The 24,352-nt window shown below is 37.1% G+C and overlaps 1 long non-coding RNA gene across 1 annotated transcript; it reads left to right on the plus strand.

Moving 5' to 3' along the window:
- The first annotated feature begins 2,360 nt into the window (after positions 1-2,360).
- LOC102150289 (uncharacterized) lies at positions 2,361-24,352 on the plus strand. Its single transcript, XR_287991.4, has 5 exons — positions 2,361-2,916; positions 11,055-11,137; positions 20,163-20,243; positions 21,517-21,674; positions 22,640-24,352. It is a non-coding gene; the product is annotated as an uncharacterized lncRNA (long non-coding RNA).

Here is a 24,352-nt window from a genome sequence, read left to right on the forward strand (position 1 = left end):
AGTGGGCTCAAGGCTGCCAGGCTTCTTCCCACAGCTGCCCGGGACATGTTTCCTCTTTCAGAGCTCTGCAGCACTATGAGTGCTCCCTTGGGCCTAGGGTGTGCTTGCCCCAGTGTGTAGATCTGCTGTTGCCTCTGTGTACGGTCTGCTCTGTATACGGCCACTGTGCTTGGTAGGCAAGGCTTCCTGGCTGTGACCCGGGCTAGGGCTGCTCTTTGCACTACAGGAGCATGGTGGGCTACCCCTCCCTGCCAGGAGAGCCAGAACAATCATGAGTGCAGGCAAGGGTTCCTTCTACCTCCTCCTATGGTCACCCGAGTGCATGTTCCCACTTTTGGGTCCTTGAATGTCAGGCTGGAAAACATTCATGTACATGCACAGGGCTATCGGGGGAGAGCAGGGCATGCTCACCTATCTCTGCCGCTTCCTGCAGGGTCAGTCCATCCACCCTCAAGTGTATAGCTGAGTGTGTCTCTCAGGCATCCTGTTGTGCTGTGTGGGCTTCCTCCACTGGTCAGTGAATGTCCATTTAGTTGTAGTTCAAAAGGGGGAGAGAGAAGGGGAATAGCTCACTCCACCATGTTGCTGATGTCATCTGTGTGTATTTTTTTCTCAAAGAAACAGCTTTAGAAGGATAGAATATAACTAGAATATATATTTTAACTAAAGATTGTAATACTTTCTCCTTTGTTCAAGCTGATATTGGCACTTATGTATTAATAAATTTCCATGAAAAGGGGCTGGCCCCGTGGCCGAGTGGTTAAGTTCGCGCGCTCCGCTGCAGGCGGCCCAGTGTTTCGTCGGTTCGAATCCTGGGCGCGGACATGGCACTGCTCATCAAACCACGCTGAGGCAGCATCCCACATGCCACAACTAGAAGGACCCACAACGAAGAATATACAACTATGTGCCGGGGGGCTTTGGGGAGAAAAAGGAAAAAATAAAATCTTTGAAAAAAAAAAAATTTCCATAAAAAGACAGAGCTCCTCCATGTTTGAATTTTCATCAAATAAAGACTTTCCTGAATCCATTATCTTTTCCCTAATCAATTCAAGATGTCTGATATCCTAACTATTAAATATTCTCAAGAAAAGCAATGGAAATACATGGAGAGTAAAAGGTATTTTAACCACCACAGAGCTTTCAGAAATCTTCATCAGCTATAATAGCCTGTCTCTCTAAATGTATCTATTTTATTCTGCTTTAACAACAATCCTGGTCACATATATCTACTCCCCTCAGGTAATAATCTTTTCCATGTGAGTTAATTCCATATATGGCAACAGAATAGAAAAATATCAAGAATAACATCTCCTATAACATGCCCACCGAGCAAGTTATTACATATATTATCTTATGTAAGCCTCACCACCACCGTCACCACCAAGAAAAAAAAAGGGTAAGAAGGGTAGGAAAGGAACATGTGTTTGCATGGTAGGTTTTATTTCCACTGTTTTATTTTTGAGGAAACTGAAGCTCAGAATGTTTTAAAAGATTAAATGATTTTCCCAAGAATATGAAGCTAAAGAGTGATAAAGCTAGGATTTGAATCTACATCTACCTAGCTCCAAAGCCTATTATTTTTCAATCATATTAAACTTTCACATTTGTAAAATAATTATAATAATGTTTCCCTTGGACAATTGTTAAGATAATTAATTAAGGCGGCTTATAAAGTGCTTAGCTTCACCTTGGAAGATGGTAGCCATTCAACAAAAGGTGTACAGATTTTGGTACCTGGAAGTGGGGTTCTGTTGTATGGAACAAATACCTAAACATGTAGAACTGGCTTTCAAATTTGGTAAGGGGCAGAGGCTGGGAGAATAGGGAAGAGCATGGTAGGAAAAAACCTGTATCATCTTAGAAAATTCTGAGATCATAGACAGACTATTGGTTAAAATATGTGCATTAAAGATACTGCTGGTGAAGACACAGAAGGAAATAAGGAGTGCAGCAGAGAAAACTTTTATCATTTAAAGAATAATTACATCATCGTAAATAGAATTTTAGTAGAAATATGACCGTTAAATCATTGCCGTTGAGGGCTCAGAAGGAAATGAGGACAGAGTTATCAGAAATTGAGAGAAAGAAGATCCTTGTTATATAGTGACAAAAAATGTAGTTGAATTTTGTCCTGAGGTTAGGTAGAAAGCAAAACTTGTAAATGATGAGTTAGGATATTTGTCTGAGGAAATTTCCAAGAAAACTGCTGAGAATGCAATCTAGTTTCTGCTTGCTGCTTATAGCAAAATGTGAAGAAAGAGGTAAGTTGAAAGAAGAACTCAGAAGCAAAAAGGAACCAAAACTTGATGATTTTGGAAATTCTCAGCCTATCCAGATTTCAAAACATATTAAAATTAGGAGATTCATGGCCAGAAAAGCGTGCTCTGGAGAGAAAGCCAAGCATGTGGCTGGACAAGATTCTGCTAGTGCCTCACAAGGACCAAAAGGTCAGAATTCAATCACATAAACAGTCCTTTGAAGAGATTAAGTACATGAATGAGGAAGCCCATCAACCATCTCAGTAGAGACAGGGAATACAGATGCGTTTATCCACGGAAGATTTGTGAAGAAGCCTCTTGCCTAGTGAAGTGAACCTCCCACGAGGTTTTTTAGGATGTTATACAACAGAAATACTACCAGCTTGGACTGAAAGAGACAAAGAGAAGATAAATGAAGTAAGCCTATCTGACCCCAAAAATTCTATAGGCAAGAAGCAGGCTGATGAAACTACTTGGCCTCAAACATATGCTATCCTTCAAAAAAAAAAAAAAAAAAAAAAAAAAAGGAAGGACAACTCAGAGAGCAGAGCTACAGGTCCAGAGGAGGACAGATACTCAAGCCACAGAGGATTATTCCCAGCCTTCAACCCTAATGGAGTTTGCCCACCTGGAGTTTTGAAATCGCTCGGGACTGGTGACTACTTTTTTCATTCTGTTTTATCCCTTTGCATGAGGAATATCTTTAACTATTAACTGCTATCCTATCCCTGCTCCACCATTGTATTTTGGGAACAGATAACATTTTTTCTAGTTTCGCAGGGGCATAAATGGAGAGAATTTTCCCCATGATGGATTATACCCAGAGCTTCATTCATACCTAATTTAGATGACTTAAATGGTGAGATTTGGGATTTGGGACTTTTGAGCTCATGAGACACATATGAGATTTGGATTTGAGTTGATGCTATAATGGCTTGAGAATTTTGAGGATCTTGAGGTGAGATGAATATATTTTGCAGGTGAGATGGACAGAAATCTTTAGGGCCAGAGGTCAAACCATGGAGTATGCTGAATAATGGCTCCCCAAAGATGCCATGTTCTAACCCCTGGAACTTATGAATATGTTACCTTACAATGTAAAAGAGACTTTGCAGATGTGATTAAGCTAGGATCCCAAGATAGGGAAATTCTCCTAGATGTGGCCCCAGTCTAAGAGTTAGGCTGTAGACTCAGAGTGAGAGGAGGTGAAATGATGACAGAAGCAGAGGTTGGAGTGATTTGCTTTGAATGTGGATCACAAACCAGAGAATGCAGGTGACCTTGAGAAGTTGCAACAGTTAAGGACACATATTCTCCCCTAGCACCTCTAGGAGGAATACAGCTCTGCAGATACCTTGATTTTAGCCCATAAAACCCATTTACAACTCCTGATGTCTGGAAACGTAAGCTAGTAAATTCATATTGTTTTAAGTCACTAAATTTGTGGTGGTTTGTAATAGGGAACTAATACAGTACAATAATAATAGCTGTTATTATTGTGCCACTTACTGTATACACTTATCCATTGTGATAGATCTTTCTTATATACAGTGTTCAGATTATTTTCTTAAAACAGAAAATATTGAGCAGAAGGGAAACATTTCATCATGAAGAAGGTCCTCATTTTGCTCATTGCCTGATGTATTATGTTACAATCAAGTGAAATGTATATTAAATGGCCCCAAATGGACTATTTTAAAGATTTGATACTTGCAATTTATAACAGTCTTTAAAATCGTTTCGATCTATATCAATTCAAACTTCTAGATAATATCATTTTGCCTCCACTAGTCCCTTTTCCCTTGTAATTTGCAAGTCTAATCTACGGGGATTTGAGTTACTACAATAGCAGAATTGCTAACAATTTTTCTAAAATGCAAAATGGAAGTTGAATTTTACAAGAAGATTTTTATTTGGCCTAACAAAATTGATAAAAGTGTTCTAGAAATGAATTTTTGAAAGAAATTTGTATATGGCTTTTTTGGTAGGTCTAACTTTTGGGGCCATATGGCTTAATAGTTTAAGCATTCTTTTCCAAGCTTTTCAGATTGCACATTCTGATCATTACATATTTTAAGCACAACCCACAGTATATGTAAATTTTTATATTTATACACTATATAAACTATATAGTTTATATATACAAAAACCATTTTTAAAGGAAGAAACACAAAAATTGAAATGAACCTCTTTCATATTTTCTTCTCATACCCCAAGAGGTCATTTTATATCCCTACAGAGATCTGCACAGCCAATTTGGAGACTGTTGGTTGTAACGCTTGGACGGTGGAGGCGAGCAGACCTTGTTTGGGGCTAGCTCCTTCTCTACTAACCATTGCAATCTCTGACAAATTGGATTGGTTTGTTGAGTGAATTAATTCATTTAAAGCATGTCAAATACTTAGCTCTATTCCTAGAAATTAGAAAGAGCTTAACCAACATTAAGATAGTAGTTGTGATTATTATTATAATACTTGTCTACGAACATATTAGACTTTTGCTTGTGTTTCTTCTGGGTTTCAGCCTCGCTTGGAAAAAAGTGACTTTTTGGTAAGTAAAGAGTCATCATTCTTGGGAAATGAATTCATTTTTAGTTTTCACAGTTTCTCTCCACCTACATTGACTATCTCAGTGATCTTGATGTTGTTCTGATCACTCTGCCTTCCACCAGCATTTGTGATTCTACTGTTGGTTTGCACTTGTAGTTTTGGTGGTGTTCATTTAGTGTTTGCATGTGCTTTTCCATGAGAGACTTCTGGAAAACAGAAAAATATTTTCCATTCTATATACCTCCAGTCCCATACCTTACATAAACTAAGAAATGAATGCTTTCTGAATCAAATTTTTTATTATAAAGGGCATCCTCTAAGATGACAGGATACTTTGGGTTCAGTGAGAGGCTCAGCTTTTCATTTACGAGAAACAAGGCTTCAAATAAGCAAAAGGCCTTCTCATGTTTTCTTCTGCATCTCCCATGCGTTTGAGGTTCTTCTTAGCAAGCACGATCAATACACCCTTTATTTATTTATAGATGTTATATTTCTTTTTATTTAACTAACACTTCTATAATAGTTTGCAATTTATTAAGTGCTTTTCCATTTGTGGGAGGGTCACGTAAGTCCACTTAACGGCAGCAGAATGATTAAGTGGGAAGAGAGATTATTGGCTTCTTATACTTGAGTCTAGGAAGTTTTTATTCCTTTGTGCTTTGAAAATACCACTTCCTCTTTTAACTCCCCACCCGTCGTGCACATACACCCACTCAGGGCAGTCAGGTGTAAAATTAGAAGGTCAAGAAATAATACAAGCATGGAAAATATGAGATAACATTTCTAAAAATAATTCTTGAGACCAATAAGAGGGTGTTAAGTCCTCTCTTGACTTAATTTCTCAATCATTCCTCATTGGTGCTTCCCTTGGTAGCTGACCAGGACCTCACATTTCTCAATCACTTACCTATGATGTGGTAAGATTGCCCAACATGCAAGGCAGTTTCTTTTTACATCCCAGATAAGGACATGTTCCCACTCCACTTCTTTCGTTGCTTATTTCTTCCTCTTATTGTCACTGTTACTTCTGCCCACTGTGCAGGGCCAGACTTTGGTTAAGTTGCGAAATGTGTTGATTGTTCTTTCGGCTTCTCCAACTTCCGGCGCCTCTCTACAGCGACCTGAGGAGATGTCTTGTAGAAGAATTATTAAACCCGTTCTCTGTGTCTCCTAATGATGAAAATTAGCACAGGTTGCAGAGAAGTTACAGGAAAGCAGAATGTAGATTAGAATGAGGAAAACTTGTTTAATAAAAAAAGCTGCCCAAGAATAAGAAGACTGACTTGGGGGAGGACACAGCATAGTTCCTGGGTGACTAGAATGGTGACTGGAGATGGTTATGCAGCACGTGTGCGTTGGAATCCAGGAAGTTAAAAATATACGTAACATATATAACACATATATAACATATATACATACGCATATATAGGATTGTGCTTATTACAAAAGTAATGCATTGTCATAGTAATAAGTGAAATCAACCATGAGTGTAGAAAGTAGAAAAAACTCATAATTTTCCCTTTTCCTGTTCCCTAAAATTCCAGTATAAATAATTTAGTGTTCCTTGTCTTTTCTCTACGTCCTTTTTCTTAGCTCCTTTGGAGTAGGTCACACAAACGTGTCTTATTACAGCAGTTAGAGGGATCATGTTACACACAGTTCACCTCTCCAGGGACTAAAATCTTCCTAGGAGTCACCACTTCACACAGAGGAGGAGGCACAGCCCAGGGATGAGCTGCCTCCCCCTGAGAACTCCAACCTCATCTGCTTCTCAGCTCTCTTCCTCTGCATTAGCCACACTGTTCCCCACAATCTCCCTCAGACACGCAAGGCTCCCTCCAGCTGTGAGGCCTCCTGGAACTGTTTTCTCTGTCTGGATTACCCTTTTCTCTGATATTTCTGTGACTGATCCATTCATCTTCTTTGTGTCTTTACTCAGATGTAATTTTCTCAATAACATTTTGGTTTTCTATATAGGGATTGAGGGAGATTCAAAATTCTTCCCAGAAACCTACTGCGCATTTCCTTTTAATTCAACAAATGAACAGGAGTTATGCTAGTATAATGTGCTTTTGAAATATTTTTTAACCTTGAGATTTTATCATTAAATCCTTCTTTTAAGAGATCTCGCTCTCCTCTCCCCTCATTACTGGGATTATCAGATTGTGATTTTTGATGCCCAGAAGCCCCAAACAGAATATCTCTCTCTAGTCTGGTTGGTTCTAGATTTATGTCTGACTTCACTCCTTCTCATCAAAATTTATTTGTTTCTGTGGGAAGTTTTTTCAGATTCACTTGAAAAAAGCTGGAAAACTCACCTATTTCCTTTAGAATCCAAAGGAATGTATTTCAAATGGTGGAATTCACAAATTGAAAGTAAGAATTTTGCTTGTTTCCTGTAAGATTTTTTCTGTACCTTGAAGCCAAGGAATAGAGACCTTCAGACTTAGAGAATATTTCTTTTCTTCACTGCAGTCCAGGGAAGTTCTAAGGAATTTGGAATCCATCATGATTTTTCAAGTAAAATTTTTATCACTTAAAGTGGATGTTTCATCTAGATGTGAAAGGTCAACAAGAAAGACAGTTTCTCAGCCCTGAGCTCTTTTGGAGGAGTTACTTGTCATCCAGTTCCTGAAAGCAAGAAACCAGAGGAGAAACAGTGTGTGCTCCTGACAGCTGCAATACCAAGATAACTGCCACTTCACAGGAAGAAATGCATCATAAGAATTAGTGCCCAGATTGGAATTAGATGAGATAATCTAATAGGTAATAGATAATCTAATAGATAATCTAGGTAGATGATATCTACCTAGAGTTACATAGCGCTGAATTCCTTTTCTCTCCCACAATTTTTTTTTTGATTTTAATTAATTGAGTTACTATTTCTTTTTTGCCTTTGCCACCTCAAAAACAGACAGAGCAAAGTTTTCTTTGACTCCTAGTAACTTTCCACAATACTTTCTGATAATTTTTATGGTCGTGTTGGCCTCCATCACACAACTATAAATGCATAAATGAAATAGAACATCTAATAATATTGGACTACTATCAGTGGTGTTTCTAGTAGAGGCAGAATTGTGGAGTGGGAGTGGTTAGAGAATGTGGAATTTATAGATTTTTTAAAAAATTAAGCAGCAATATTTAAGATTACTTTCTTAATAAAAATATAAGGTTAATATTTTTATTTCTTAATACCAATAACATTTTTCTTAAAAAAGTGCATCAACTGTCAAATTTTCCTAATGCGTTTGTTTGAAGTGAATGTGCATTTTTTTCATTGTCATGGGATTCTCTAAACATTCTCTCAATATTTATTTCTCTAATATAGCATGTGTTGACGTCAATACCCTTTCCGCGCTTCCAACTTTATTCACTCCATGATGGTATCAAATAGTTTCCTGAATGAAAGAGACAATCGTAAATATTTTATTGTGGTAGAATCATTATGTCAAGTGCTTCCTGATCTTCTCTTTGAACTGTTTATTTTTTGTTTTTTAATGGGACATGGTTTGGTCAGAGAGTGTGGAATGAATGACATTTTTGGATGTTGACGTTAGCCATGCTATTTGGAATATTTTGCACGTGAGTTTAATCATACCTTGCCCAATTTTTTTTTCTGCGTGTTGCAGTTGAGTTCATTATTTCTAATAAACGGCAAATATTTACTTGCATATTTACTTGTATTAATAGTTGTGAATTTCATTTTCACTTTGTATCTCCCCTGAAGTCTATTGAGCTGACAATTTTTTATTCACACATGATATCTCATTCCAAGAAATTTCAAGCTCAGTTTTTGGAGAAAAAAGACTTCTAATGTCTTAGAATCTTCTTAATGAACTGTTCAGAGTAATGAATATACTAGCTTTAATTTTTTCAGTCAATTTGAAATGAGTTATGATGATTCAGGAGAGACAACTTAAAATGCAAATATTAAATGCTACTCAGCATTTTTCCATACTTAATGCTACCAGTAGACCCCAACATGAGTGTCCAAGCAGCCAAAGTGGATTAAAAATACCTGTAAAATATTCATAATAATATAGTTAATAACAAACTTCCAAATTTATTTCAAAATGTCACATTTATTTTGAAATAATACAATAAACAAAATGGAGAGCTTTATTTGAAAGGTGCTACAGTCTTGGAGTCATAGTAGAGACTTCTACAGTAAGTTTGGTTCAAACAATGGACACATGTCCAAGAAGTACATTGAATTTCTGTGTAATATCTGGTTTTAACTTTATTGATATAAACTTTCAAATCGAATCGTTGAAATTAATACATTGACAGAAAATCTGCTTGTTAGGAATGATATCCTGTTTGACAGAAAACTGGGCTTTTTACTATTCAAAAGCAAAATATAAGTACTTGGAGGTTATACTCCCAGGAATTCTGAGATATCAGTCCTACAGTATTGTTGTAAGTCAAAGATCCAAGCTCCAATCCACAAAGTTCCAGGGCCCCACAAAGCAACTTTAGAGGTACTCTACATAACAAGTATTAAATCCTGCTTTCATAATACTGGCAAGAATTGAAGTTTTTGAAAAATAAATTGAAATTGTGGTGTGCTTGCCCACCAGTATTATTCTCTGCTTGTCCCCCCAGGTTCGTTCTCTGCCTTGCTTTCTACCCAAGAGTTACAAGAACTGCAGAGCCTCGGGTCTGGCTCTCTGGCTTCTGGCTGTCCTCTCTCAGTGAGAGTTACCAGCAGAAGAACAGAGAGTGGTTATATAGCCCTATGCCACTTTCTTGCTGGACTGTCACTCTTTAACCATAGCTTTTGCAGGGCGACCCCTCTCCAACATCTATAGCTCTCTCTGGGTTCTAGTAACGTAACGTTCTCTTCTCTCCTCTCCAGGCTTCCAGGGTTTATAGCTGGGCTCCCTACTGTTGCAAGACTCTGGGCATTTCACCATCCCTTTATGATTGTGTTACCCTTGCTCTTACATCAGCAAATAGTCCCTCGATTGAACTCTTTTCAATTAACCCTTTGAGTTCATTGAGTGCATTATCGGTTCCCTGCCAGAACCCTGTCTTACTTAGTCTGCTCTTCCCCATTGCCACCACCATATAAATTGGTCACTTTACTCAGCACCATTTCTTCTTATTGGTAGTGTAGTAACAACCATAACAACAGAGAATAATAATAGCTTACCACATGCCAGAGTGAATGCTTACTACATGCTAGAAAATATGCCAGGTATTTTATCTGTGTTATCTCAATTATAGACTCATAGCAATATTACTAAGTAGCTATAATTATTATTTCCATTTTACAGATGAAGTAAGTAATTTAGCCGAAGTCTCTCAACCAGTAAGTTGTGAAGCAGAGCTTCAATCCAGGACCATTAACTATGGAAACTCTCCTTTTAACTACTTGACTCTCTTTCTGTAGGCAGCTGCATAATGGCTAGCATGAGTGACAAAACAAAGAGCTTCTCATCTTCAACTTTCGGGATCTAAATATTCTCATTACCTTATCTGCGTCTTAGATTCATACCTTGAGAGTCTATACCTCAATGACTGTAATATTTCATCCAAAATACTAAAATTGAAGGAAGAAGTGCCTCTACCATGCATGAGAGATGTTATCCATAGGCAGTCAGTAACGTGGAAGCATGGAATGACTAGTGCAAAGTCTGAAGATATGTACTATTGGACAGAGAAGATGCCACAGAGATTGAATCTTTCTTACATAAACTGGGAGCAGCAAGAATACTCAGACTCGGGAAATGAAGTAAAAGGCCCGGGAGTTGTTGTAGAGGGTAGTGGGGAAAGGGAGGCTAGACCAGGAAAAGATCCAACAATAGCAGCTCTTCAAAAGATTTGGCAGCTTGGTTCTGAAGATTCACATGACCTGTTTCACGTGCTTGACAACTAAGGCCTGGCTTCCTAATTTGTTTCCATTTTATTTTCCCAAATATTATTCACAACAGTGTTTGTAAATTTCATGAAATGCTGAAGCCCTATATTTCCTGGAGCAATGGCCCTGCGAGGTTTGAATTATCATCATCAAGAATAACTTTCAGCCTAAGTGTTTCAGAAGATAAAACTGAAATAATCCACTAGCTGGGTTAGATTAGCATCATCTTTGCAAAGGGTGCCTCGCAATTCTCTGTTTTTAACGTAAACTTTTCTTATTCATTTTATTCTTTCGATTTTCATTTATTTTCTTTCCCTACCTCACTTATTCTCTCCTCTTTAAGATTTTCCTCCCCTGAAATTCATCTGATATTCGTTTCAGGAATCAGGGCTACTATTATTTGAACTCTTCACCTGTGACAAGAATGATCGGGCAGAGAGCACCTGGAATATGCGTTCTCCAAGGTGAGTAATGCTATCCCATATTGTACTCCCAGCCTTTTATGCTCTCCTCTGTCATCAGGAAACAATGTTTCTCATTCAATTTTAAAAGTCAACCGATTCAAATGGAGTCAGACAAAAGCAAAGCTGTGCAATTGTCTGGTTCTAACTAAGCTTTTGTGATGCTTTTGTGCCCTTTGAACAAGAGTGTATTTAGAGCTTGGAAGAAAAAAAAGTGTCTGTACTAATACGATTTCCATCTGATGTAAACAGGCATCATTCTCCCAAACAGCACTTCCCTTTAAAATAAATATTAGCATAATATATTTCAGGATTTTTTTCTACTTTTACTATTAGAACAAAAAACAAAGAGCTGCCTCTATGGTCAGAAAACAGTGGGACATCTGTTCTTACCAGTTAAGCCATCTCTTCAATCACTTGGAAATAAAAACACAGATTATAATTTTTAAGACATGTTGTCAAAACAGTTCAAATAAATACAAACCTAGGAGTACCTAAAGTTAAGGAAAGTGGAGTGAGCGTAAACCAGAATGGGGAATCTACCAAGACAATGAGGATGTTTTTAGCATCATGTTTTACCCTTGTGTTTCCAAAGCATGTCACCCAAGGTGATTTTCGATGGTTCTTAAATATGCTCCTTTGACTTTAATAGTTAGATGTTTATTTTAATGGGTTTTAGAAAATATTTAAATAACACATTAAACTTATGATTCCATTATATTAAGGTTGCAGTAAATAACCATGTGACAAAGAAATGCATTTCTATTACATAAAAGGTTCACCTTAGGGGCCAGGCTGGTGGCATAGTGGTTAAGTTTGCATGCTTGACTTTGGCAGCCCAGGGTTCCTGGGTTTGGATCCAGGGCACAGACCTACACACTGCTCATCAAGTTATGTTATGGCGGGGTCTCACATGCAAAATAGGAGTAGATTGGCACAGATGTAAGCTCAGGGCCAGTCTTCAAAAAAAGAAAAGTTTCACTTTAGAGAAAGTGTCAGTACAAATGGCATTAACCTATAGCAAAAGCAAATGCATGACTGTATATGCTTGACTGAAATTCTGGAATCGTAGGTCTATCCTAAGAGCTAGATATATGTTGCCACATAGTTGTGAGCCAAAGCAAACTTACTCTACTAGGGGATCATATATTAAGATTCTCTCAAGTGAACATATGCCTTGAAGGCTCAACTGAATTGTCTTGCTTTAGTATTCCTTTGTACACAAATAGTGATTTGTATATAAAAACTGACATATTCTAATAGAAAACAGCGCTCTCTTTAAAAAACCAAAAAGAAGGTATAAAACAAAGGAAATGAAATCAGTACCTTGAAGAGATATCTGCACTCTCATGTTCATTGCAGCATTATTCATAACATCTAGGACATGGGAAAAACCCAAGTGTCCATTGATGGATGGTTAGATGAAGGAGTTGTCATATATGCATCTTATTCAGCCTTAAAAAAAGGAGACCCTGCCGTTTGAGATAACATGGATGAATCTGGAGGACATTATGCTAAGTGAAATAAGCCAGCCACAGAAAGAAAAATAATGCATGATCTCACTTAGGTGTAGAATCAAAAAACGTCGGACACATAGAAGGGACAAGGAGGGGGGCAAAATGGAGAGATGTAGGTCAAAGTGTACAAAGCTGCAGTTATGTAGGATGAAGAAGTCTAGAGATCTAACATACAGCATGATGACTATAGTTAATAATGCTGTATTGAATATTGGAAATTCTCTAGAGAGTAGATTTCAGGTGCTCTCACCATACACACAAAAAAAAGGTAATTGTGAAGAGATGGATATGTTAGTTAGCTTGACTATAGTAATAATTTCATTATCTATATGTGTATCAAAACATCATGCTGTAGGGCTGGCCTCATGGTGTAGTGGTTAGGTTTGGTGCATTCTGCTTCAGTGACCTGGGCTCATGGGTTTGGATCCCGGGCATGGACCTACACCACTTGACAGTCATGCTGAGGGAGTGACACATGTATAAAGTGGAGAAAGGCTGGCAAAGATGTTAGCTCAGGGATAATCTTCCTCAGCAAAAAAGAGAAAAAAACCAAAAAAAAAAAAAACACATCATGTTGTACACCTTAAACATATATAGCTTTTATTTTAAAAAATAGGGTACAAAACATTCTTTTTGAAAAGTCAATGTAGTTTCATCAGTTGCAACAAATATACCACTCTAGGGGAGATAGTGATGACAGGAAAGGCTATGCATGTGTGGGGACAGGGAGATATATGGGAAATCTCGGTACCTTTCCTTCAATCTTGCTGTGAACCTAAAATTGCTCTAAGAAATAAAACCCATTAAAAAAATCTTTGGGGACTGGCCCAGTGGCATAGTGGTTAAGTTCATGTGCTCTGCTTTGGTGGCCTGGAGTTCGTAGGTTCCGATGCTGGGAGCAGACCTATACACCATTCGTCAAGCCATACTGTGGCGGCATCCCGCATGCAAACTAGAGGAAGCCTGGCACAGATGTTAGCTGAGAGACCATCTTCATCAATCAAAAAGAGGAAGATTGGCAACAGATGTTAGCTCAGGAACAATCTTCCTCACCAAAAAAAAAAGCAAAAAAAAACTTTGATGGAATGTTATAATTCTGTTCTTGCTATGATATGGATATCAGTCTTGCTTTTGTGTGAAATGATCTATCCAAAGTGCAAAGATCTGACCTGGTTTGTTTCAAAAGGTCAGGCCTGATTTTGACAAGCAAGTTCCGTCCTTTTTCTCTGTCCATCAAAGCATTAGATTTCATTGTTACTTCAATAAAATGAAAATGAATGTAGAGGAAATGCTGACAGAGATAATCTGTAAGTTGTTACTTCATTCTTTGAAGAAATTAAGACATTCTTTCACTATGGTTGAAGGGCAAAAGGTTAGTGAAATTCCAGGATACCTGGTCACAGGGGAGACTGGAGATTTTAGATGTTGATAGAATCCCGAGGGAGAAAAATAGGTGGTAACTAATGAAGAGGAAAGGAAAGGGGGAATTCTGTAACTCGTCATTGTCCCAAATACTTCCAGCGGCCACCCTTTCCTCACCCATATAGAAAAATGGGGAGAAATGCAGACCAATGGACTCTCAATTTAAGCTTCTTTGAGCTGGAAATCTATGGTGGAAATTTCATGTAATAGTGCTATTTTATGTTATTTCCTGTCTTTTCATTTATTAAAGAGACCAAACATTCTGCTAAATAGTCTTTCCCTGGAATCTTAGACTTTGGATCCTTGTCCTGGAAGCAAGCAGCATGGAGACTGAATAAAGCAAGAAAAAAAAATCTAAACAAATATTAACAAAACTTTGGTTTTTATGTTTTACCAGATAATTCCATTTTAGTCCATGCCATTCAAACGCTGAAGAATTCTAAAAGATTTTATGTTGTTTGCTGGCCTGAGGGGAGTCCAGTTTTCATTGTCTGTGTTAGATGACATTAGAAATAGTCCCAAGAAGTAAAATGGGCTTAAATGTATTTTTAAAAGGTACTTACACTTCTAGAATTACTTCCAAAATTGTATCAGGTTCCTCTAATTTTGAAGTTTAAATGATAGAATGATGTTTTATACATTTTAATTTATGATCTGTTACTAACAGAGCCATTTAAAAGCAAACACAGATCGTGCCGTAGTTTTTACCAACCTGTCTCTTCATTTCAACAATCATTGATTTTTCTAACTTTAAAATTTCCCTACACAACCATAAAATACACCCTCTCTGGCATGAGTCATGTTATTACTGTAATTCAGGAAGTTTATTACAGGACTAACTAAAGATACTCAACTTATAAAATGAAATGATATGCTAATTTAAACAATTGGAGCTAAGAAGAGTAGGCACAATAAATTTATTTGTCATATATAAACAGTCGCAAAACAGAGATGATCAATATTTGAAGAGAGTAATCATTCTGAGGACTATTAAGATAGATAAGCGAACAAATTCCCTTTCCATTCATCCTTTAGATAACGATTTTCCCTACTCCTTCAGAAAATTAGATGTTGAATGCTGAGAGGTGACTGAGTGCTTAACAGAAACCCATAACTTTGGTATGGAAAGTGATAGACTTTTTTCACATTGGGTATGTAACTGTCCTGTGCTTTTAAAAAGAAGAACGTGTGAAGTTTAGCTACTGAACACAGTGCCTGCTGCCAGGATTTCCCCTATTTTCCCTTGCTTATCTGCCTAATCTTCTCACGCCTTTGTCTCCTGGATTCTCTCATTTCTACATCCTCTTTCACTTAGAAGACTTTTCCATCAGTCTCCATTTCCTGAATTACTGTTTGGCGTTCACCTTGCAATATCTCAGTCTTGAACCACGGGAGAGGTTCAGTTACTACTCTTGCAGTATAAGCTTCTGAGGTCCTTAATCCGATACCTGTTTGGTGGCCATGAATAAGAGAGGAGGTCATATTAAATCCTGGGACATAGCAACAGGTGTGATTTGATGACCATGTGACATGAGATCTCTGGCTGAGCACCCATCTAGAAAGGGTGAGGGGTGTCTTTGTAAATGATACGCCAAAGTGCTGAGGAAGCAACCTCTATACCCCCCGTCAGATTAGACGACCTAAGAAAATAAACCACTATTTTATCAGAGAAGAATTAGACCACTGGTAAGTTAATATTCAGATTTGCTGTTCAGTGCTTTGATAATTTGTGAACTGAAGGATCTTACTTCTATCTCGTGAATGTTCCATAACCTAAAGTTTTTCACTAATTAAATACAGCAGAGACTGGATGTATCACGGCACAGAAAGGTAGACAATGAAAAGAATAACATCTTTTCCAGGCATTTTCACAGGACCACTCTCCCTACTAATTTCCCAAACTCATTTATCTTATCAGTTTTATCCTTCAATCCTTGATTCTATACTTAGCGCCTGTGTCTACATCTATTCCTTCCTAGTTTGGAAACTCTTCCCATGGCTTATGGACCTCAGGGCAGGGCTAGGCTTACTCATGCTACTGCATTTTATCAGCTTTTCATCCACTGCAAGATCTTTTTATCCACAAAAAATGACTATATTCAATAAAAGAATAACACAACAAAATTAGCTCCTCAGTATGAATTTTAGGAAAAGCAGTTAGGTTTGATGGCTGGGGCCGAATGCTACCATGTCCCTATTCACTCTCTATTTCAAAGAACGACCTTCTCCATGGGTCCTGTCCATTTAAATTCAATTTTGTTATTAACTAACTGAATGGTATGTATTATATATTAGCTACCTGCTATATTATTTGATACCATTACTCTTAACAAGCATTAAAACTGGCAGAGAGCAGAATACAAAATAGGATAAAGTCCAGACGGGATGTTATAAATTTGGAAAAGTTAGGGAAATATATTGTCTTCATATGTTAGAGTTGCTTTAACAAAAATACCATAGACTGGGTGGCTTAAACACCAAACATTTATTTCTCACAGTTCTAGAAGTGGGGAAGTCCACAATCAAGGAGCCGGCAGATTGGGTATCTGGTGAGAGCCTACTTCCTGGTTTATAGACAGCTGTCTTTTCACTGTGTTGTCACATGGTGAAGGGAGAGCTCTCTGGAGGCTGTTTTATAAGAGCACTAATCTCATGCGTGAGAACTTCACCCTCATGACTTAGTCACCTTCCAAAGGCACCACCTTCTACGCCCACCATATTGGAGTTTAGGATTCCAACATATGAATTTCGTGGGGACCTAAACATTCAGTCCCTATAAAGGAGGCAGTGGCTCCGAACTACCGATTCCTGTATCTCTCCTGTCCTGATTATATACTAGTTAAATTGGTAACTTGCTAAAAGAAACAATTCTCGGAGATTCTGATTCATAAGATCTAGAAGGGAAAGTGTTTTTCTAAGAATTTGTATTAGGTAGAAGCTTTCAGTTTTATTCTAATTACAGTTACGTTGAGGAACATAAAACTAACAAAATAAAATAAAACCAACAAAACTAACAAATAACCTAACAAAATCAAGGAGATGATCAATACTGATAAATGTTATCTTATTTATAATTTTCTTATTGGTTGGTCTCATTATTTTACATCAATTCCTTTGGTTTACATAGTTTCAGGATGGAAGTAAATTAAAGTTTAGCTAGTGAAAATAACAGTGCTATTCAAAACATAACACCAGTTTGGGCACATTATTCATTTATGATAAGAAACAGAACTATCAAGTGATCTAATAAAATAGAATAGTCTTCAAAGCACATTTGGCAAATTATGTCCCAGCCTGTAACCCTAATGGAAAAATCAGAGGGCTGCTTAGTAAATCACAATAGCAGAAGCATGTTTAATGGAACCAGAGTAGGCACAAAGCCCTTTGAATAAGACTTTCTCTGGAATGAAACATCTGTGGATCGACTCTGTCCAGATTTATTTCTGAGATTCGATTTCTTCAGTGTTTTCAGGCTGAAGAGCTCTTCCTTTTCACTGGTAAATTTTTTCATGTATATTTTAATAGCTTAAATTAGGTCAATCCTACAGGCCGTGGAGACATTCTGACTCTTAAATATCTCTGCCCTGATCTATTTTGTATTTCTCTGAAAGCATAAATCTCTTTGTCATGTTAATTTACCAGTGTCCCAAGGTTAGGTTATCTGATGTACTTGTAAAGAGAACATTTAGGGGTAAATTTCAGAGTAACTTCCCTTGCGGCCTGATACTCTCCCAGGTCTGCCAGGCAGGACTAGCTACATAATTTACAGGACCCAAGGGTACAAAATGCAAACATGGGGCACCTTTTTAAAGAGTGCAGAAAAAGTATCATTGAAGTTACTAAAGTATGAAGTTTTATCCTTTAAAATATATTATTTCTTATAAAACATAATAGGAAAAACAGTGTTATATGAGTAACGATATAAACTTACAAATTTCATAAAATTAGTATTTTGATGTCATTATTTTATATAACGTACTAAGTAATAATACTTTATTAATGTGATTTCTTGATTATAAGATTTTTATGGTTCACTTTTCTGCAAATTCACTTATTAGTTTATTACAATTTATATCTAACAGCTCCGTTTTCCATAAGATACGATTGAAAGCAGCATCGTTTGCTCTTGGCAAATGCACATTTGCAAAATCTTTTTTGCTATTGCTTTTTCTCCCCAAATCTCCCTAGTACATAGTTGTACATTTTAGTTGTGGGTCCTTCTAGCTGTGGCATGTGGGACGCTGCCTCAACGTGGCCTGATGAGTGGTGCCATGTCCACGCCCAGGGTCTGAACCAGCGAAACCCTGGGCCACCGAAGCAGAGTGTGAGAACTTAACCACTCTGCCATGGGGCCGGCCCCTGCAAATATTTTTTGAAAATTGTTAATTGGAGGAAGAATCTTTCTACTGACCCAATTGTTACTGGAGCTGTTGGGAGTATTTTATAGGGTATGAAAACTTTAGGAAAAATTTCAAATAGATTATTTAAAAATATAAATGTTAGTACATTTAAAGTTGATGATTCTCAAGGAACAATTTTTCTAAGACAATTTAACTTTCATAGAAATCACTTTTGCGTAAGTTTGAATTTAACTTAAAATATAAATTTGTACAATGGCTTTGTAATATTTCCTCTGATAATCTGTACCTTGCGGATGTCTAACAATAAACTGAAAGTGGCTTTATGATTGGCATATAATTCAAAATTTCTATTTATGCTTTCTATCAGTGTATTTTCAATTATAAGGAAAATATTAACTTTAAAATCCTCTTTCTTGTCATCAATTGTTCATCAGAAGAGTCAAACAAAAACAGTCATCTTTTCACTTGAATGTGAGAATCTTTAATTTCTGTTATGGGCTAAATTGTGTCTCCTCAAAATTTATGTGTGAAGGTCTTAACCTCCAGTACCTCAGAATGTGAGTATATTCAGATGTAGGACTTTTAAAGATTTTATTTTTTTTTCCTTTTTCTCCCCAAAGCCCCCCGGTACATAGTTGTATATTCTTTGTTGTGGGTCCTTCTAGTTGTGGCATGTGGGACGCTGCCTCAGCGTGATTTGATGAGCAGTGCCATGTCCGCGCCCAGGATTCCAACCGATGAAACACTGGAGCGCGCTAACTTAACCACGCGGCCACCGGGCCAGCCCCCAGATGTAGGACTTTTAAAAAGTTAATTAAGGTAAAATGAGAACATGCAGGTGGGCCCTAATCCAATATGACTGGTCTCCTTATAAGAAGAGGAGATTAAGTCACAGGCACACAAAGAGGAAAGATCACACGAGGACACGGGGAGAAGAAGATGGTCATTTACAAGACAAGGAGAGAGGACTCAGAAGAAACAACCCTGGCAACACCTTAAATTTCTGTTGCTTATGCTGCCTAGTCTGTAGTACTTTGTTATGGCTGCTCCAGCAAACTAGTATAATTCCTATTTCTGAATTAATGGATATTTGCTTTGCAAGGTTACAGTAGTTTTCAAAACTGTACATTTCATACCTGAGCTAACATCTGTGTCGGTCTTCCTCTATTTGGTATGTGGGTCACTGCCACAGCGTGGAGAACTAGTGGTGTAGGTCTGTGCCCAAGATCTGAACCCCTGAACCCAGGCCACCAAAGCAGAAGGCATCAAACTTAACCACTACGCCATGGGGGCTGGCCTGTGATATCTTTTGAATAACAGTGCAACATCAAAACAATGACTCACATGTTTACTTTCTCTGATACTCAAATACAAATTTTATTCTCCTTAATATAACATAAAAACCAACATATTGGGGCTGGCCCAGTGTCATAGCAGTTAAGTTAGTGCACTCTGCTTTGGCGGCCCGGGGCTCACCGATTCGGATCCTGGGCACAGACCTATGCACTGTTTGTCAAGCCATGCTGTGGTGGCATCCCACATACAAAGTAGAGGAAGATTGGCACAGATGTTAGCACAGGGCCGATCTTCCTAAAAAGAAAAAAAAAAACCAACATATTGCTGATATTTATATTGGAATTGCATTGAATCTATAGATCAAACTGGGTAGAATGAACATTACTAGAATGTTGATATTTCTTATCAATAAAGTTTTCTTGTTTTATTTAGGTACATTTTAATATCTACTGAGAAGATTTACAAGTTTCTCTATAAAGTTTGACAAATTTCTCCATAGAGATCTTCTGTAAGGTCTGTACCTACATATCTGTTGCTTTGCTGAGTTATCTCTTTTTTTAAATTTCCTATCTGTTTATCTCTGGTGATTAGAAATGCAATTGATTTCTCTATTTGATTAGATATCCCGACAAAATTGCTTAGCTCTCTTTTCATAATTTTCTTACACTTTTTTTCTTTATAGGAAATGGCAACATCTATTAATGAGGCAGATTTATTTTATTCCTTTTCATTTTTATGCCATTTATATTGTTTTTAATTTCTTAAGTGCCTTAGTTAGAACCCCAGCTAGAGGGGCTGGCCAGGTGGTGCAGCGGTTAAGTGCACACGTTCTGATTCAGCAGCCCGGGGTTCGCTGGTTCAGATCCTGGGTGCGAACATGGCACCGCTTGGCACACCATGCTGCGGTAGGCTTCCCACAAATAAAGTGGAAAAAGATGGGCACAGATGTTAGCTCAGGGCCAGTCTTCCTCAGCAAAAAGAGGAGGATTAGCAACAGTTAACTCAGGGCTAATCTTCCTCAAAAAGTAAATAGATAAATAAGATAAATAAATAAAAAATAAAATAGAACCCCAACTAGAATTTTAAACGAAAATGGTAATGTTATACATTCTTGTTTTGTTACATATTAAAATGGAAATGTTTTTAATGTTTCATTAGTAAGCTTTTTACATCTCGGAGATTTGTTTTGGTCTTTAGTATGTTTAAAACATCGAATTCTATTCCTAGTTTGACATCATAATTTCAAAGATGTATTTTATAATGCAAATCAGCCATTTATTCTTGAGATAAACCCATTTTCATTTTGCTTATTGTACTATTTAATGCAAAAATAGTTTATATTTAATGATTAAAAATCTGTAAATATCTTTCTTTATGATATTTGCTTTGGATATAACGCTTATAAAAGCCCTCAAATCCAAAATTGTTCATTCTAATATGTTTTTTCTAATACTTTGTTGGTTTCATACTTCTCAAAATTTATATCTCTATTATGTCTGTAATTTAATATTTGACAAGAGATGATTATCAGATAGCCTCTCTATTCCTGTCAATGTGCAATCCATATGATTATTTATCCTTGTATATTATTCATATATATTTGTTTTATATATTATAAATATATATTCATATATATTCTTTATGTATGTTTATATATTAGTATATATATAATCATATGCAATCCATGTAATTATTTATACAGATATATATTAGCTACCTATTACTTCATAATAAATTCACTTCAAACATAGTGACTTAAAAGAACAATAAATCTTTGTTATCTCAGAGTTTCTCTTGATCAGGAATTTGAATGCAGCTTAACTGGCGGTTCCAGCTTGGACTTTCTAAAGAGGTTACAGTCACTATGTCACCAAAGCTGCAGTCATCTGAAGGCTTGACTGAGCCTGGAAGATTTACTGCCATGATGGCTCACTCAAACTGCTTGTAAGTTGCTTCTGACTCTTGATAAGAAGGCTCAATTGTTTATCACATGGGCTTCTCCTTTGAGGCTTCGATTGTATCCTCAGAACATAGTAGCTGGCTTCCCCCTCAGGGCAAGTGATGGAAAAAGAGAACAAGACAAAAGTCACAATGTCTTTCACGGCCTGTCACCAAAAGTCACAAATATGCGTTTCCATCATATCCTATTTTTTTTTTATTAAGATTATGATAGATTACAACCTTGTGAGATTTCAGTTGTACATTATTGTTAGTCATGTTGTGGGTACACCACTTCCCCCTTTGTGCCCTCCCCCCACCCCCCTTTTTCCCTGGTAACCACCGATCAGATCTCCTTGTCAATATGTTAACTTCCACCTATGAGTGGAGTCATATAGAGTTCGTCTTTTTCTGTCTGGCTTATTTCGCTTAACATAATACCCTCGAGGTCCATCCGTGTTGCTGCGAATGGACCAATTTTGTCCTTTTTTATGGCTGAGTAGTATTCCATTGTGTATATATACCATATCTTCTTTATCCAATCATCAGATTCTGGGCATTTAGGTTGGTTCCACGTCTTAGCTATTGTAAATAATGCTGCGATGAACATAGGGGTGCAAGGGACTCTTGGGATTTCTGATTTCAGGTTCTTAGGATAGATACCCAGTAGTGGGATGGCTGGGTCATAGGGTATTTCTATTTTTAACTTTTTGAGAAATCTCCATACTGTTTTCCATAGTGGCTGCACCAGTTTGCATTCCCACCAACAGTGTATGAGGGTTCCTTTTTCTCCACAACCTCTCCAACATTTGTCGCTCTTGGTTTTGGATGTTTTTGCCAATCTAATGGGTGTAAGGTGATATCTTAGTGTAGTTTTGATTTGCATTTCCCTGATGATTAGCAATGATGAACATCTTTTCATGTGTCTATTGGCCATACGTATATCTTCATCATATCCTATTTTTACACAGGTCAGCACGATTCGATGTTTGAGGGGAAGACATAAGGCCGTGAATGAATATTGGGAGACAAGGAGTATCTGGAGGCTGTCTCAGAGGCTGGCTACCATGTTGGATCTAGTCATGAACTATCCATTCTTTTCCGCTAAACTGAATACCCCTTTCGGTTCCAAATATATACTTACACTATTATTTAATAGAATAATGCATCTCAAATTATTTCTGTGGCATTTTTCAAATGTTTATTTTTATAGATGAATTTCACAATCATTTTGTCAGTTTGAAAACACATGGGGACATGAGGGAGTTTTTTTTTTATTAAGCCATAATTTACATATAACAAAATTCACATATTTTAAGTAGGTGAGATTGTTTAGTACATTGCTCTGAAGTATATTAAAATATGAAGAACTGACATCTTGATAATAATATGTTTTCAAATCTACAGCTAGAGTATATCCTTCCATTAATTTAAGTTTTCTATCTTGTTTCTTGGTAGATTTTTTTTCTTTTGTTAAACGATTGTTACATTTATTCCTAGGTATTTTATACATTGCTTTCATTGTGCATGGAACTTTTTTCCCCCATTATTTTTCTAAACCTTTGTTGTTCTGCAGAAAAGCTACAGCTTTTTAAAAATGTTTTACTCTTTGTGATAGCTTAACATTTACTCCTCTTGCGTTTTCAAAATAGACAACTCTATCATCAGCAAATTACGATAATCTTATCACCACCATTTCATTTTTTAAGCTTTGATTAAATGTTAAGTTCCAATGAATGGATAGTACTTTAGGATCAGTGTTAAATACAAATGTTTGCTCTCAGCGTCTTTCTCAAGTTCTGTAAGAGCGAATGATTATAATAGCAAACACTTATGTAGCACTTATTTCTCACCAGGCACTTCCCTAAGTACATTGCATATGTTAACACAGTATTCTTAACCCTAACTTTGTGAGGTGAACTCTTCCAGCTTTACAATGAGGAAAATAGAGACACACAAATGCGATAACTTACTAAGGTCACAGAGCTATTAGTAACAGAGGCAAGAATTCAAACCTTAGGAATCTGATTCTACTTGATTCCCTTAACTATTTAGCTATGTTGCCTCTCAAGGGCCTATTTCTGTGGCACCTGACATCTTAAGAAAAGCACACAGTTCTAGAATTAGAACTGAGCAGATGTGGTGTAAAGAAATGAGAACTTTCCTGCTTCGTTACAGAGTTGATTCAGATCTCCAAGATGATGCTTAGATCAGCAACTAAAATTGGAGGGAACCCTGGAGATCAATTAATCCCACCCAGTAGGTTACAAATGAGGGAAGACAAGAAATCCACAGGAAAACTGCCTCTCCCAAGGTTACACGGGTACCTAATAGAAGCAACAGGACTTTCAATAGGTGATTGAGTAAAATAAGGTGGAATTATAACTCATGCCATTCTATTGATGCGTAATCAAATACTCTTCCCCTGTTTACAGTGATAAGTGACCAACAGGAATAGATGGCAGAGGTGAAAAGATTTGAATCTACGTTCCTAGAGAAACTAAACTCTAAACCCTGGGTTCTTAGACTGGGTAACACAAACACTCTTAGATTTTAAAATTATGGCGTACTCTCTTTGTGTAAAAAGTATTGGCGATTTTAAAGGATGTCAATGCTCATTTTGTTGTAAGCAACAGATATAAAACAGAAATAAAACAAAAAGCAGATAAACACAAAACCTTAAA

This window comes from Equus caballus, chromosome 11 (assembly GCF_041296265.1).
Source record: "Equus caballus isolate H_3958 breed thoroughbred chromosome 11, TB-T2T, whole genome shotgun sequence".
Taxonomy (NCBI): domain Eukaryota; kingdom Metazoa; phylum Chordata; class Mammalia; order Perissodactyla; family Equidae; genus Equus; species Equus caballus.